The sequence below is a fragment of the Myxine glutinosa genome, chromosome 1 (assembly GCF_964187855.1).
Source record: "Myxine glutinosa chromosome 1, kmMyxGlut1.1, whole genome shotgun sequence".
Lineage (NCBI taxonomy): Eukaryota > Metazoa > Chordata > Myxini > Myxiniformes > Myxinidae > Myxine > Myxine glutinosa.
In genome coordinates this window covers 18,990,984-19,005,807 of record NC_136261.1, presented here as the reverse complement: position 1 = coordinate 19,005,807, position 14,824 = coordinate 18,990,984, and the positions used below count along the sequence as shown (strand labels likewise).

General features: G+C 43.9%; 1 protein-coding gene across 3 annotated transcripts in view; it reads right to left on the bottom strand.

Annotated features, from left to right (window-relative positions):
• The window catches only part of LOC137421606 (uncharacterized), a 182,523-nt gene that overhangs the window by 69,857 nt on the left and 97,842 nt on the right, over window positions 1-14,824 (bottom strand). The gene's annotated exons all lie outside the window — the stretch shown is intronic.

Genomic DNA, 14,824 nt, shown 5'->3' with positions numbered 1-14,824 from the left:
TTATTTATCACGTCCCTTACTGCTAGAAAGGTGTGGGGAGGAAGTGAGGGGCAGGGGAGGGGTGGAGTGGAAGGAGAGAGGGGAGGGGAAGAAGGAGGGAAGGGGAAGAAGGAGGAGTGAGGGGAAGAAGGAGGAGGGAGGGGAATGAGAGAGGGGAGGGGAAGAAGGAGGAGGGAGGGGAAGAAGGAGGAGGGAGGGGAAGGAGAGAGGGGAGGGGAAGAAGGAGGAGGGAGGAGAAGGAAAGAGGGGAGGGGAAGAAGGAGGAGGGAGGAGAAGGAGAGAGGGGAAGAAGGAGGGAGGGGAAGAAGGAGGAGGGAGGGGAAGAAGGAGGAGGGAAGGAGAAGAGTGCTTTTACGTCTGCGTTGCACAGGTAAAAAAGGTAATTGTAATATCCTATGTTACGCCCCACAAAGTAGTATTTGTACCCCGAGTTTGAAGTTTGTAACTTAAATGATGTAGCCGTGGATGTGCAACAAAGGCAGACAGACAGACACAGAGAGACAACGGTGTATATATATATACTAGCGGGGTCACCCGTGGGAATCCCACGGGCATGGATGTGTGTGACATTTCGACATATCTATATTATAATAGCCGTAGATGATTCTGTCTGTCTGTCTGTCTGTCTATCTGTTGGGTGTCTGTCCGGGGTGTGGCTTACTCGGTTTGCAGAGTAGCTCCACCCATAGCTCCACCCATTCTGGGAGTGGCTATAAACAAATATCCACCATTTTATTAACTCGCATAGCTTTGAGTCCTGTTTTGTAGGCCCGTGGTGTCTTGCTCTCCCCCAGTTTTATTTCAAATCAAATTCGATAAATCATTTCATTTTTCACAGTCGCTAACATAGTTTTAGACTCGGTTGAAAAAAAACGGGAAGAAAATCCGATGAAAGTTGCCGTTTATAGAACGAAATGAATTCTCAAAGGCCTGTAACTTCAAGGCCATTGAGTCTCTCTCACGCCTTTATCTCCAATCTAACTCACCATATGATTTCATTTTTATCGATGGTTTTACTTTTAGGCTCGGTGTCAGCAATAATTGAGAACAATCCACACACGCGGGAAAATGCAGAGATATATTTTTTAAAATCGCGTCATGGTGTATCATACACCGCCCAACATGACACCGCCGGCAATGTGTCGATATATATTAAAAATTCGCTTTTGCTTTTCCGTTATGATATATTACTATTTCGTTTGATGATAGTCGTCACAAAAACGTCAACAATGATGCCGACATATATTTCTTCGTTTTTATTTCATTCAACATATTAGCCGGAAGTAAAATATGTTTCAGGAAATTACCGAGAGATATTTCTTCGTTTTTTTTATTAGTTATGTGCGCATACACTTTAAATAGGTTTATTTGAAATCTTTAATTTTCCACAAACATTCCACACACGCGGGAAAATGCAGAGATATATTTTTTAAAATCGCGTCATGGTGTATCATACACCGCCCAACATGACACCGACGGCAATGTGTCGATATCTATTTTAAATTCGATATATCATTTCATTTTTCACAGTCGCTAACATAGTTTTAGACTCGGTTGAAAAAAAACGAGAAGAAAATCCGATGAAAGTTGCCGTTTATAGAACGAAATGAATTCTCAAATGCCTGTAACTTCAAGGCCATTGAGTCTCTCTCACGCCTTTATCTCCAATCTAACTCACCATATGATTTCATTTTTATCGATGGTTTTAGAGTCGGTGTCAGCAATAATTGAGAACATTCCACACACGCGGGAAAATGCAGATATATTTTTTAAAATCGCGTCATGGTGTATCATACACCGCCTAACATGACACCGACGGCAACGTGTCGATACATATTAAAAATTCGATATATCATTTCATTTTTCACAGTCGCTAACATAGTTTTCGACTCGGTTGAAAAAAAACGGGAAGGAAATCCAATGAAAGTTGCCGTTTATAGAACGAAATGAATTCTCAAACGCCTGTAACTTCAACTTCAAGGCCATTGAGTCTCTCTCACGCCTTTATCTCCAATCTAACTCACCATATGATTTCATTTTTATCGATGGTTTTGGACTCGGTGTCAGCAATAATTGAGAACATTCCACACACGCGGGAAAATGCAGAGATATATTTTTAAAAATCGCGTCATGGTGTATCATACACCGCCCAACATGACACCGACGGCAACGTGTCGATATATATTAAAAATTCGCTTTTGCTTTTCCGTTAAGATATATTACTTTTTCGTTTGATGACAGTCGTCACAAAAACGTCAACAATGATGCCGACATATATTTCTTCGTTTTTATTTAATTCAACATTATTAGCCGGAAGTAAAATATGTTTCAGGAAATTACCGAGAGATATTTCTTCGTTTTTTAAAATTAGTTATGTGCGAATACACTTTAAATAGGTTTATTTGAAATCTTTAATTTTCCACAATATAATTTACTTGCCATTTATCATTTGATGATTACGAGACAAATTGCTCTTGAGGATCGTGACAATTCATGCGCTGCGTGGAAACTTCTATTTCCAAAATGAATGAGACGATCGATGAAGAACGCAGACTTGAACAGGATGCAGCAAGAAAACGAATGAGACGGGCGAACGAGTCCATCGACGAACGTCAATGCAAACTTGCGGGGTCACCCGTGGGAATCCCACGGGCATGGATGTGTGTGACATTTCGACATATTGAGTTAGATGCTGCACATTCATTTTTACAAAATGGTTACTGGCAAGTCATCAGATCCAGAAATGGTGTAAAAACCACCGTTTAGAGGCCATTTTTCCCCGCAAAGCGGGGGTTGGCCTTTTCGGGGACCGTGGTAGTTGTTGTTTTTTTGTCCCCTTTTTGAAGCAATGTTTTACGGCCGGATGCCCTTCCTGACGCCAACCCTTTTTGCCGCCTTCAACGACAAACAGGGAATTACCAGTGAACTGGTACTCAATTAGCCGACCTCGGAAGGATGACAGGCTGAGTCAACCCCCCTGGCATTAATTCGGCGATCGACCGAGATTCGAACCCAGGATCCTAAGCCGGCACCCTAGCCGCTAGCCCAACACCAGAAATGGTGTCATGAACACAATTTATTTACGCACAAGCACAAAAGCAAGACGGGCCGATTTCCGATTCCGACGGGCCGACGGGCGAGACGGGCCGATTTCCGATTCCGACGGGCCGATTTGGAGCAAGAAAAAGAACGAGACGGGAGAAAAAGGAGAGAAACGAGACGGGGAAAGCCGATTGGAGAGGCGAGTGAGGCGCGATTGGAGAGGAGTGTGAGGCGCGATTGGAGAGGAGTGTGAGGCATGATTGGAGAGGAGTGTGAGGTGTGATTGGAGAGGAGTGTGAGGCACGATTGGAGAGGAGTGATTGGAGGGGAGTGTGAGGCACGATTGGAGAGGAGTGTGAGGCACGATTGGAGAGGAGTGTGAGGCGCGATTGGAGAGGAGTGTGAGGCGCGATTGGAGAGGAGTGTGAGGCGCGATTGGAGAGGCGTGTGAAGGATTGGAGAGGAGAGGAGTGTGAGGGATTGGAGAGGTGAGGGATTGGAAAGGAGAGGGATGTGAGGGTTTGGAGAGGAGAGGAGTGCTAGGTGGAGAGAGGAGAGTGTCAGGTGGAGACAGGAGAGTGTCAGGTGGAGACAGGAGAGTGTCAGGTGGAGAGGAGTGAGGGGTCACATATTATGTGAAATAAATAAATTGTGTTCATCACACCATTTCTGGATCTGATGACTTGCCAGTAACCATTTTGTAAAAATGAATGTGCAGCATATAACTCAATATGTCGAAATGTCACACACATCCATGCCCGTGGGATTCCCACGGGTGACCCCGCTAGTTGAGTTGTGTGCTTTTTCCATTGTTATCCAGCAATGACAACAGCAAGAGAGAGAGAGAAAAAAAGAGAAAAAATGAGAAAGAGAGAGAAAGAGTGTGTGTGTGTGTGCATGCGTGCGCTTACTTCTTCTTTCCCTCATATTTTTACCTTGCGCTCGCGAAGCGAAAAGAAGGGTTAGGCATTTGGTTGCGTATGTGTGGTGTACGTGCGTGTCTGTATTTTTCAAACTCTTTTTCTCGGCAAACGTTAGTCCAATTGACACAACATTTTACCACTAGCGGGGTCACCCGTGGGAATCCCACGGGCATGGATGTGTGTGACATTTCGACATATTGAGTTATATGCTGCACATTCATTTTTACAAAATGGTTACTGGCAAGTCATCAGATCCAGAAATGGTGTGAATTTAGTTATTTCACATAATATGTGACCCCTCACTCCTCTCCACCTGACACTCTCCTGTCTCCACCTGACACTCTCCTGTCTCCACCTGACACTCTCCTCTCTCCACCTAGCACTCCTCTCCTCTCCAAACCCTCACATCCCTCTCCTTTCCAATCCCTCACCTCTCCAATCCCTCACACTCCTCTCCTCTGCAATCCTTCACACGCCTCTCCAATCGCGCCTCACACTCCTCTCCAATCGCGCCTCACACTCCTCTCCAATCGCGCCTCACACTCCTCTCCAATCGTGCCTCACACTCCTCTCCAATCGTGCCTCACACTCCCCTCCAATCACTCCTCTCCAATCGTGCCTCACACTCCTCTCCAATCACGCCTCACACTCCTCTCCAATCGTGCCTCACACTCCTCTCCAATCGCGCCTCACACTCCTCTCCAATCGCGCCTCACTCGCCTCTCCAATCGGCTTTCCCCGTCTCGTTTCTCTCCTTTTTCTCCCGTCTCGTTCTTTTTCTTGCTCCAAATCGGCCCGTCGGAATCGGAAATCGGCCCGTCTCGCCCGTCGGCCCGTCGGAATCGGAAATCGGCCCGTCTTGCTTTTGTGCTTGTGCGTAAATAAATTGTGTTCATGACACCATTTCTGGTGTTGGGCTAGCGGCTAGGGTGCCGGCTTAGGATCCTGGGTTCGAATCTCGGTCGATCGCCGAATTAATGCCAGGGGGGTTGACTCAGCCTGTCATCCTTCCGAGGTCGGCTAATTGAGTACCAGTTCACTGGTAATTCCCTGTTTGTCGTTGAAGGCGGCAAAAAGGGTTGGCGTCAGGAAGGGCATCCGGCCGTAAAACATTGCTTCAAAAAGGGGACAAAAAAACAACAACTACCACGGTCCCCGAAAAGGCCAACCCCCGCTTTGCGGGGAAAAATGGCCTCTAAACGGTGGTTTTTACACCATTTCTGGATCTGATGACTTGCCAGTAACCATTTTGTAAAAATGAATGTGCAGCATCTAACTCAATATGTCGAAATGTCACACACATCCATGCCCGTGGGATTCCCACGGGTGACCCCGCAAGTTTGCATTGACGTTCGTCGATGGACTCGTTCGCCCGTCTCATTCGTTTTCTTGCTGCATCCTGTTCAAGTCTGCGTTCTTCATCGATCGTCTCATTCATTTTGGAAATAGAAGTTTCCACGCAGCGCATGAATTGTCACGATCCTCAAGAGCAATTTGTCTCGTAATCATCAAATGATAAATGGCAAGTAAATTATATTGTGGAAAATTAAAGATTTCAAATAAACCTATTTAAAGTGTATTCGCACATAACTAATTTTAAAAAACGAAGAAATATCTCTCGGTAATTTCCTGAAACATATTTTACTTCCGGCTAATAATGTTGAATTAAATAAAAACGAAGAAATATATGTCGGCATCATTGTTGACGTTTTTGTGACGACTGTCATCAAACGAAAAAGTAATATATCTTAACGGAAAAGCAAAAGCGAATTTTTAATATATATCGACACGTTGCCGTCGGTGTCATGTTGGGCGGTGTATGATACACCATGACGCGATTTTTAAAAATATATCTCTGCATTTTCCCGCGTGTGTGGAATGTTCTCAATTATTGCTGACACCGAGTCCAAAACCATCGATAAAAATGAAATCATATGGTGAGTTAGATTGGAGATAAAGGCGTGAGAGAGACTCAATGGCCTTGAAGTTGAAGTTACAGGCGTTTGAGAATTCATTTCGTTCTATAAACGGCAACTTTCATTGGATTTCCTTCCCGTTTTTTTTCAACCGAGTCGAAAACTATGTTAGCGACTGTGAAAAATGAAATGATATATCGAATTTTTAATATGTATCGACACGTTGCCGTCGGTGTCATGTTAGGCGGTGTATGATACACCATGACGCGATTTTAAAAAATATATCTGCATTTTCCCGCGTGTGTGGAATGTTCTCAATTATTGCTGACACCGACTCTAAAACCATCGATAAAAATGAAATCATATGGTGAGTTAGATTGGAGATAAAGGCGTGAGAGAGACTCAATGGCCTTGAAGTTACAGGCATTTGAGAATTCATTTCGTTCTATAAACGGCAACTTTCATCGGATTTTCTTCTCGTTTTTTTTCAACCGAGTCTAAAACTATGTTAGCGACTGTGAAAAATGAAATGATATATCGAATTTAAAATAGATATCGACACATTGCCGTCGGTGTCATGTTGGGCGGTGTATGATACACCATGACGCGATTTTAAAAAATATATCTCTGCATTTTCCCGCGTGTGTGGAATGTTTGTGGAAAATTAAAGATTTCAAATAAACCTATTTAAAGTGTATGCGCACATAACTAATAAAAAAAACGAAGAAATATCTCTCGGTAATTTCCTGAAACATATTTTACTTCCGGCTAATATGTTGAATGAAATAAAAACGAAGAAATATATGTCGGCATCATTGTTGACGTTTTTGTGACGACTATCATCAAACGAAATAGTAATATATCATAACGGAAAAGCAAAAGCGAATTTTTAATATATATCGACACATTGCCGGCGGTGTCATGTTGGGCGGTGTATGATACACCATGACGCGATTTTAAAAAATATATCTCTGCATTTTCCCGCGTGTGTGGATTGTTCTCAATTATTGCTGACACCGAGCCTAAAAGTAAAACCATCGATAAAAATGAAATCATATGGTGAGTTAGATTGGAGATAAAGGCGTGAGAGAGACTCAATGGCCTTGAAGTTACAGGCCTTTGAGAATTCATTTCGTTCTATAAACGGCAACTTTCATCGGATTTTCTTCCCGTTTTTTTTCAACCGAGTCTAAAACTATGTTAGCGACTGTGAAAAATGAAATGATTTATCGAATTTGATTTGAAATAAAACTGGGGGAGAGCAAGACACCACGGGCCTACAAAACAGGACTCAAAGCTATGCGAGTTAATAAAATGGTGGATATTTGTTTATAGCCACTCCCAGAATGGGTGGAGCTATGGGTGGAGCTACTCTGCAAACCGAGTAAGCCACACCCCGGACAGACACCCAACAGATAGACAGACAGACAGACAGACAGAATCATCTACGGCTATTATAATATAGATAGTAATATATCATAACGGAAAAGCAAAAGCGAATTTTTAATATATATCGACACATTGCCGGCGGTGTCATGTTGGGCGGTGTATGATACACCATGACGCGATTTTAAAAAATATATCTCTGCATTTTCCCGCGTGTGTGGATTGTTCTCAATTATTGCTGACACCGAGCCTAAAAGTAAAACCATCGATAAAAATGAAATCATATGGTGAGTTAGATTGGAGATAAAGGCGTGAGAGAGACTCAATGGCCTTGAAGTTACAGGCCTTTGAGAATTCATTTCGTTCTATAAACGGCAACTTTCATCGGATTTTCTTCCCGTTTTTTTTCAACCGAGTCTAAAACTATGTTAGCGACTGTGAAAAATGAAATGATTTATCGAATTTGATTTGAAATAAAACTGGGGGAGAGCAAGACACCACGGGCCTACAAAACAGGACTCAAAGCTATGCGAGTTAATAAAATGGTGGATATTTGTTTATAGCCACTCCCAGAATGGGTGGAGCTATGGGTGGAGCTACTCTGCAAACCGAGTAAGCCACACCCCGGACAGACACCCAACAGATAGACAGACAGACAGACAGACAGAATCATCTACGGCTATTATAATATAGATATATACCTTTTATGGTCAGGGTGGAAAACTCCAGTTTCCCTTGACATCATTAACCGAGGAGTTTAAGGTGGTAAGGGTGCGGGAGTTCATGATGTTGCGGGGTTCAAGTGATGCAGTGGTAAAGAATGCTCTCCCAGAGAAGAAGGGAAGTCGGAAGTGGAATGCAAGAGCAGAGGTGGACGAGATGGAGGAGCGGTTGCAACCGGAGGAGGTCATGGGGATAGTACAGCACGGGAAGCATGGCTTGGGGTGGATGAAGCATGAGCGATGGGGAAAGGCATGTGTGAAAGAGAGGAGGAAGATGGTTGAGAGGGAGGTGAGAAGAAAGGAGGAGGAGGGGAGATATGTGAAAGCAGTCTGACAGGCACAGCAAAGTGCTTGGACTAGGTAGGAAGGTGTGTGGGTGAGGATATTGAAGTGGCAAGAGATTTGGAGGATGGAGCCAATATTGTTGAATTTCCTGTTGCGGGCAACGTTTGATGTGCTTCCATCATCAGTAACCTTGAGATTGTGGGGGTTGTTGCAGGAGGAGAGATCTTCTCTCCTGACCTCTTCTTTATCTCACACTCTCCCTTGTCTACCTGGTAGAGCTCTCCTTTGTCTGCCTGGTAGAGCTCTCCCTTGTCTGCCTGGTAGAGCTCTCCCTTGTCTGCCTGGTAGAGCTCTCCCTTGTCTGCCTGCTCACACTCAGGAGCCATGGAGGAGGACCATAGCCTGCATTCACACTCAGGAGCCATGGAGGAGGACCATTGGCTGCATCCACACTCAGGAGCCATGGAGGAGGACGATAGGCTGCATCCACACTCATGAGCCATGAAGGAGGACCATAGGCTGCATCCACACTCAGGAGCCATGGAGGAGGACCATAGGCTGCATCCACACTCAGGAGCCATGGAGGAGGACCATAGGCTGCATCCACACTCAGGAGCCATGGAGGAGGACCATAGGCTGCATCCACACTGTGGGACCATCTATGCAAATCCTGGTGCAGTTTGTGTGTAGGAGTGATTGAATGCTCATGACACCCTGGGTTTCTATTATTTGGAGTTAAGTGTGCATTTATCTATTCATTCATCAAAGTCTATCTTTCATACAAGATCTTCATTTATGTGGTCTTGTGATTTAATAAACCATCCCTATCTCTTACGATCACGTGTCCGCTGTATTGAGCGTCTTGCCGAGTTGGAGATGAGAAACATTCCCGCTAAATGGCAAATCCCCCAAGGTCCAGATTAAAGGAAATTATAATTTCGATAAAAAAGTGTGGTTCACTAACATGGAGTTTTAACACAGCATGGAGTTATTTAACGGAGAATCTTCTGCAGGGCACACACAATCTGCCAGTAAGCCACTTCTGGTGAAACTCCCAAAATCCAGACTCACTGCTCACTTTCACTCACATCAGTGCAACCAACTTCCTCAGTGTGTTCAGTCACTCTTCTCCAAACCTACTCCTCAGGTCATCCCTCATCAAAGCTCGTGAAACCTCATTAACCCTCGCCATGCCCATCCTTTCCTTTCAGGATATTGTGTTTTCTCGCCTCTCCCTCGACCCACCTTTCAATTGTTTGTTCCATTTATACTTCATCCCTGCTTTCCCCTTCTTATCCTTTCATAACTCTTCTTGCTGTGTTTGAGCTTGTACATACGTTGTTCACCCCGACGCTTGTTCACTCCTCCCCCTTCCCTGACTTTATTGCTCCTCCCCCTTCCCTGACTTTATTGCTCCTCCCCCTTCCCTGACTTTATTGCTCCTACCCTTCCCTGGCTTATTGCTCCTCCCCCTTCCCTGGCTTTATTGCTCCTCCCCCTTCCCTGGCTTTATTGCTCCTCCCCCTTCCCTGGCTTTATTTCTCCTCCCCCTTCCCTGGCTTTATTGCTCCTCCCCCTTCCCTGGCTTTATTGCTCCTCCCCCTTCCCTGGCTTTATTGCTCCTCCCCCTTCCCTGGCTTTATTGCTCCTCCCCCTTCCCTGGCTTTATTACTCCTCCCCCTTCCCTGGCTTTATTGCTCCTCCCCCTTCCCTGGCTTTATTGCTCCTCCCCCTTCCCTGGCTTTATTGCTCCTCCCCCTTCCCTGGCTTTATTGCTCCTCCCCCTTCCCTGGCCTGGGATCCTGACATAAATGCAGTCAAACCTTGCTGGGAAGTCTTAGAGTGCCACCTAAGGGTCATGGAGCAGACTACAATCCAACAATGATTGTGCACTTGTTCTGAAGGAGGAATACTGCAATACCTACAACATTTAATAAAAGATTGTAACAGTAACACCCTATTAAGAATAGAATTGCCTTCATACCTCGAACGCCGAAGGTGGACAGAGGTTGTTTTCACCCCTGTTTGTTTATTTGTCTGTCTGTGAACAGGATATCTCAAAAAGTTATGGACAGATTCGGATGAAACTTTGTAGACATGTTGGTGTGTGACAAGAACGAAATGATTGGATTTTGGGTGAAGATCTGGATCCGGCCTATCAGTGGGATACAAAACGTAAACTGTTCAGCCTGGCGTAGGTGATATTATGATATAAGAACCTAATTCCCCCCTACTGTGGCAGCACTTTTAATTTTACATTGCAGGTGAAAGCTGTCCCCAAGTTACAGAAGAACGGCCAAATGTTTTAAAGCGGTGAAGCAAAGGAGGGATTGAGGGGGGGTTAAAAGAAAGAGATTTTGTCCTGATGGCGAAACGACACTCACAGTCTTAATTACCGTTTCAACAATATCCCACCAATTAATGAGCTGCCTTTCTCCCCCTCACTTTCCTATTACGCCATAATACGTTATTATCTTCCAACTCCACAATGACGGAATGTGTTGTGTCAGAAGTAGAAAATAAAGTAGTCTAGCTCTCATAGCTCTGCTCTTTCACTCAACAATGTTTGAAGCATTTGACAGTTACTGCAAGTGACAGCTTGTGATGCTGTCAAATTACAGTGAAATGAATTACAATACTTTTCTTTATACTTTTTTTTTTCTTGCATACAGAATCGAGGCTCATGTAAAAGCTAACACATTGAACATGAAAAACATGCAATGAAGGGAGCGGGAGACAAGAGGAGAGAGAGGGAAGCACACAAGCACAACAACAGAAGAGAACAGGGACGTCGGTAGATCTGTGGAAGGGGGAGGGCTGGGGGAGGAGAGAGGAGTACACGGTATAAAGCAAATTAACACTTCTAGGAACCCCAGGAAAGAAGCTGGGGATTCAAGGAGGCGGATTTGGGGCGTTTTATCGGGGGGTAGAAAAGATCAAGGTTTTGGATGGGGGAAGATAAGAGATGGTGGTGAACAGCTGTTTTAAAGACCTGGAGGGAGAAGTGGGATTGAAGAGAGTGAGGGAGTTTGTTCCAGAGGCGGGAGAAAAGAGGATTGAAAGAGTGAAGGTGAGCAGTGAGTCTAGATTTTGGCAGTTTAACCATAAGAGGGTTGCTGGCAGATCCTGTGCGACCTGTAGGAATATTTGGGGGACAGAGCCCAGAGAGAGCTGGGGGAGCAAGGCCGGAGAGGAGTCGGTAGAAGACGGAAAGACCACCAACCTGCCTGCGGTGAGTGAGTGAAATGCCCTCGGAGTTAGCTTCATCGCGGGAGATTCCAATGATTCTGAAAGCTTTGGTTTCAACAGCGTGAAGCAGAGCTAGGTGTGAGGCAGGAGCACCGGCCCAGAGGGGAGAGCAGTATTCCATTGAGCTGTGGATGAAAGCCTTGTATGTGGTGAGGAGCTCAGAAGTGCCCAGAAAGGACTTCGCACGACGGAGATAACATATCAAGGACTATTGAAGAGATAACTTTCAGAAGGTAAAAAATGTTTCGATGGTGACAATGGGATAGCAGGGAACAGGTAGACACATAACATTAGAGGCAACTCCAGCAAGAGTACAAACATCGACAGATCAACATGGAAATCAAAATGACAGTAAATTGTCACCTTTAAAGACTGGAGCGGATGAGGTTGGTTAGACACAGAGCAACAGACACAATACAGGAGAACGGGGGAACAAAGGAGAGGAGGCAAGTGAAAAGCTCGCCAACAATACATCAGTGTAATGCAGTTGTTCCTTGATCACTGCTTGCAGTGTAAAGGCAGCAGGATTCGCAAATTTAGCGTTAGCGTCTGAACGCCTGGCTCACGATATATGGAACCCTAGTTCAAACCTCATATACCACGTAATTGTCAATTGTCTATGAATGCCCTTGTAACTAGAGAGTTCACAGAACACCTAAGCCTGGGCAGTCTTGAGAAAAAACAAGTACAAAAAGTTTTAATTAAAACAAAAGCCGCGTCGATGTTACACAATGCCTAGATGCAGCTGTGCCTATAACGTCGATGTTATAGGCACAGGACATTCCTATTGATTCGATTACTTGATGTTATTTTTGTGCAAAGTGAAAATATATCTCGGCAATTTCCCGTGTGTGGCGACGAATTTTTAATATATCTCGGCATTTTCCCGTCTGTTATTTCGGGCGGTGTATGACTGACCATGCCGCAATTTTAAAAAAATATATCTCGGCAATTTCCCGTGTGTGGCGACACGTGAACGAAGCCATGCTCCTCTCTCCACATTATTGTGACGACGTATAAATTAAATATTTCATCGTGACGATTGTCATCAAATGGACGAATTTTTAATATATCTCGGCATTTTCCCGTCTGTTATTTCGGGCGGTGTATGACTGACCATGCCGTGATTGTAAAAAAATATATCTCAATGGACTTGAAGTTACAGGCCTTTGAGAATTCATTTCGTTCTATAAAGGGCAACTTTCATCGGATTTTCTTCCCGTTTTTTTTCAACCGAGTCTAAAACTATGTTAGCGACTGTGAAAAATGAAATGATATATCGAATTTGATTTGAAATAAAACTGTGTGAGAGAGGAAGACACCACGGGCCTACAAAACAGGCCTCAAAGCTATGCGAGTTAATAAAATGGTGGATATTTGTTTATATGAAGCCTCTCCCAAAATGGGTGGAGCTATGGTTCCCAGAATGGGTGGAGCTTTGAGGTTTTGTCTTCTCTGCAAGAACAAGAAGAAGAAGAAGAACAAGAACAACAACAGCAGAGGGCGCTCTATTAGCAGCGTCTGCGACGCGGCTAAAAAGGATACAAGGTCTGTTAAGTAGCAAGTTTGATTGGTCAAGATGATGCAAAATGCCATAATATTTTGTCCAAGTACTGCTAAACGGATGGGTTTTGAAAGTGCCAAGAGAAGGATTTGTGCTCTACAGTGTTCAAATATATAATGCAATTGAAATAAATCAAACATTTTAAAGGTTGGAGAAAAAAAATTCGGCAGTTTACCACCGTTGATGCAGCGTCTTCTACATCACCTTATTTAACACATTACATTAGATCTCCCTGCCTGTTGTTTGTGTCCTTTATGACATCACTAAAAACAGTAAGTTTCCTGTTTGGAATGATTTTCAATTTTGTTTGAATGTCAGGCAGACAGTAAAAAATTATCTCACTGCTCTCTGCACATGCGTGATCGGGACTAATTCAGAGCCAAAATACTGCTAAACTGCAGGTCTGTTTTCTGAATGGTGTTTCTGATGTGTGTTCAAAATATAACATTAAATTGAAATGAAGTTGTTCCTCAATCATAAACTTATGTTTGTGGATAGACAGAAGTGAACAAATTGCTTATCCCCGCTTTTCACTTTGCCCGGTAATAAATGCAAAGGTAGCGTGATGTCTAAACTTCATGACGAGATGATCACCATGAAATGTCAACAAAACAAACTGATATTTGTGGAATCTTATGTCTATAATCATATATTATTGATGTTATTTTTCTTGTTGGGGATGCATGCATGATAATATACTGTCGTGGCCAAAAAGATATTAGCACCCTTGCACTTTTTAAAAATAATGCACCATTTCTTCCAGAAAATTGTTGAAATTAAAAAATCTTTCGGTATCGACATATGTATTTCTTTGGTTTGCAGTGGAACAAAACAAAAAATCTGAAAAAACTCTAAATCTTAGCTTATTCCACACAGAAATCCTAAAATGGCCCGAACAATATCGTTGGCACCTTTTAGAAGTTTGAAATAATTAGATTTAAAGCAGGTGATTCTCCTTTACTTTGGAATCGAGTTCACTTGTGGTGAGTTGCAGGTGCCTGCAATATCCAAATCACTCATTCAACCAGTTTGAACCGAGAAACGGAGTCATTCTGCTGTTTTGTGTCACTGTGTGTACCGCAATGAGCATGGAGAAAAGAAAGGAGGTCAGACACAAGATTGTAGCCAAGCATGGACAATCTCAAGGCTACAAGTCCATCTCCAGAGAACTTGATGGCCCTGTGTCCACCGTACGCAATGTTATCAGGAAGTTTAAGGCCCATGGCACTGGAGCCAACCGCCCTGGATGTGGCTGCAAGAGAAAACTTGATCGAAGATTGCAGCGAAGGATTGTTAGAATGGTGGGGAAAGCACCTCGATCAACTGCTAAGCAGATTCAAGCTGACCTTCAGACACAAGGTACGACAGTTTCAACTCGCACCATCCGTCACCAACTCAATGAAAGGGGGTTCTATGGTAGGAGACCCAGGAGGACCCCACTGCTGAGAGAGACATAAGAAAGCCCGGCTGGAGTTTGCCAAAACACACCTGAACAAGCCAAAATCCTTCTGAGAGAATGTCCTGTAGAAAGATGAGACCAAATTAGAGCTTTAGGGTAAAGCACATCATCTCTATGTTTGCAGAAAACAAAATGAAGCCTTTGAAGAAAAGAACACCTTCCCTACAGTCAAACATGGAGGAGGTTCAATGATGTTTTGGGGTTGCTGTGCTGCCTCTGGCACTTTGTGCCTTGAATGTGTGCATGGCATCATGAAATCAGGAGATTACCAAGGCATT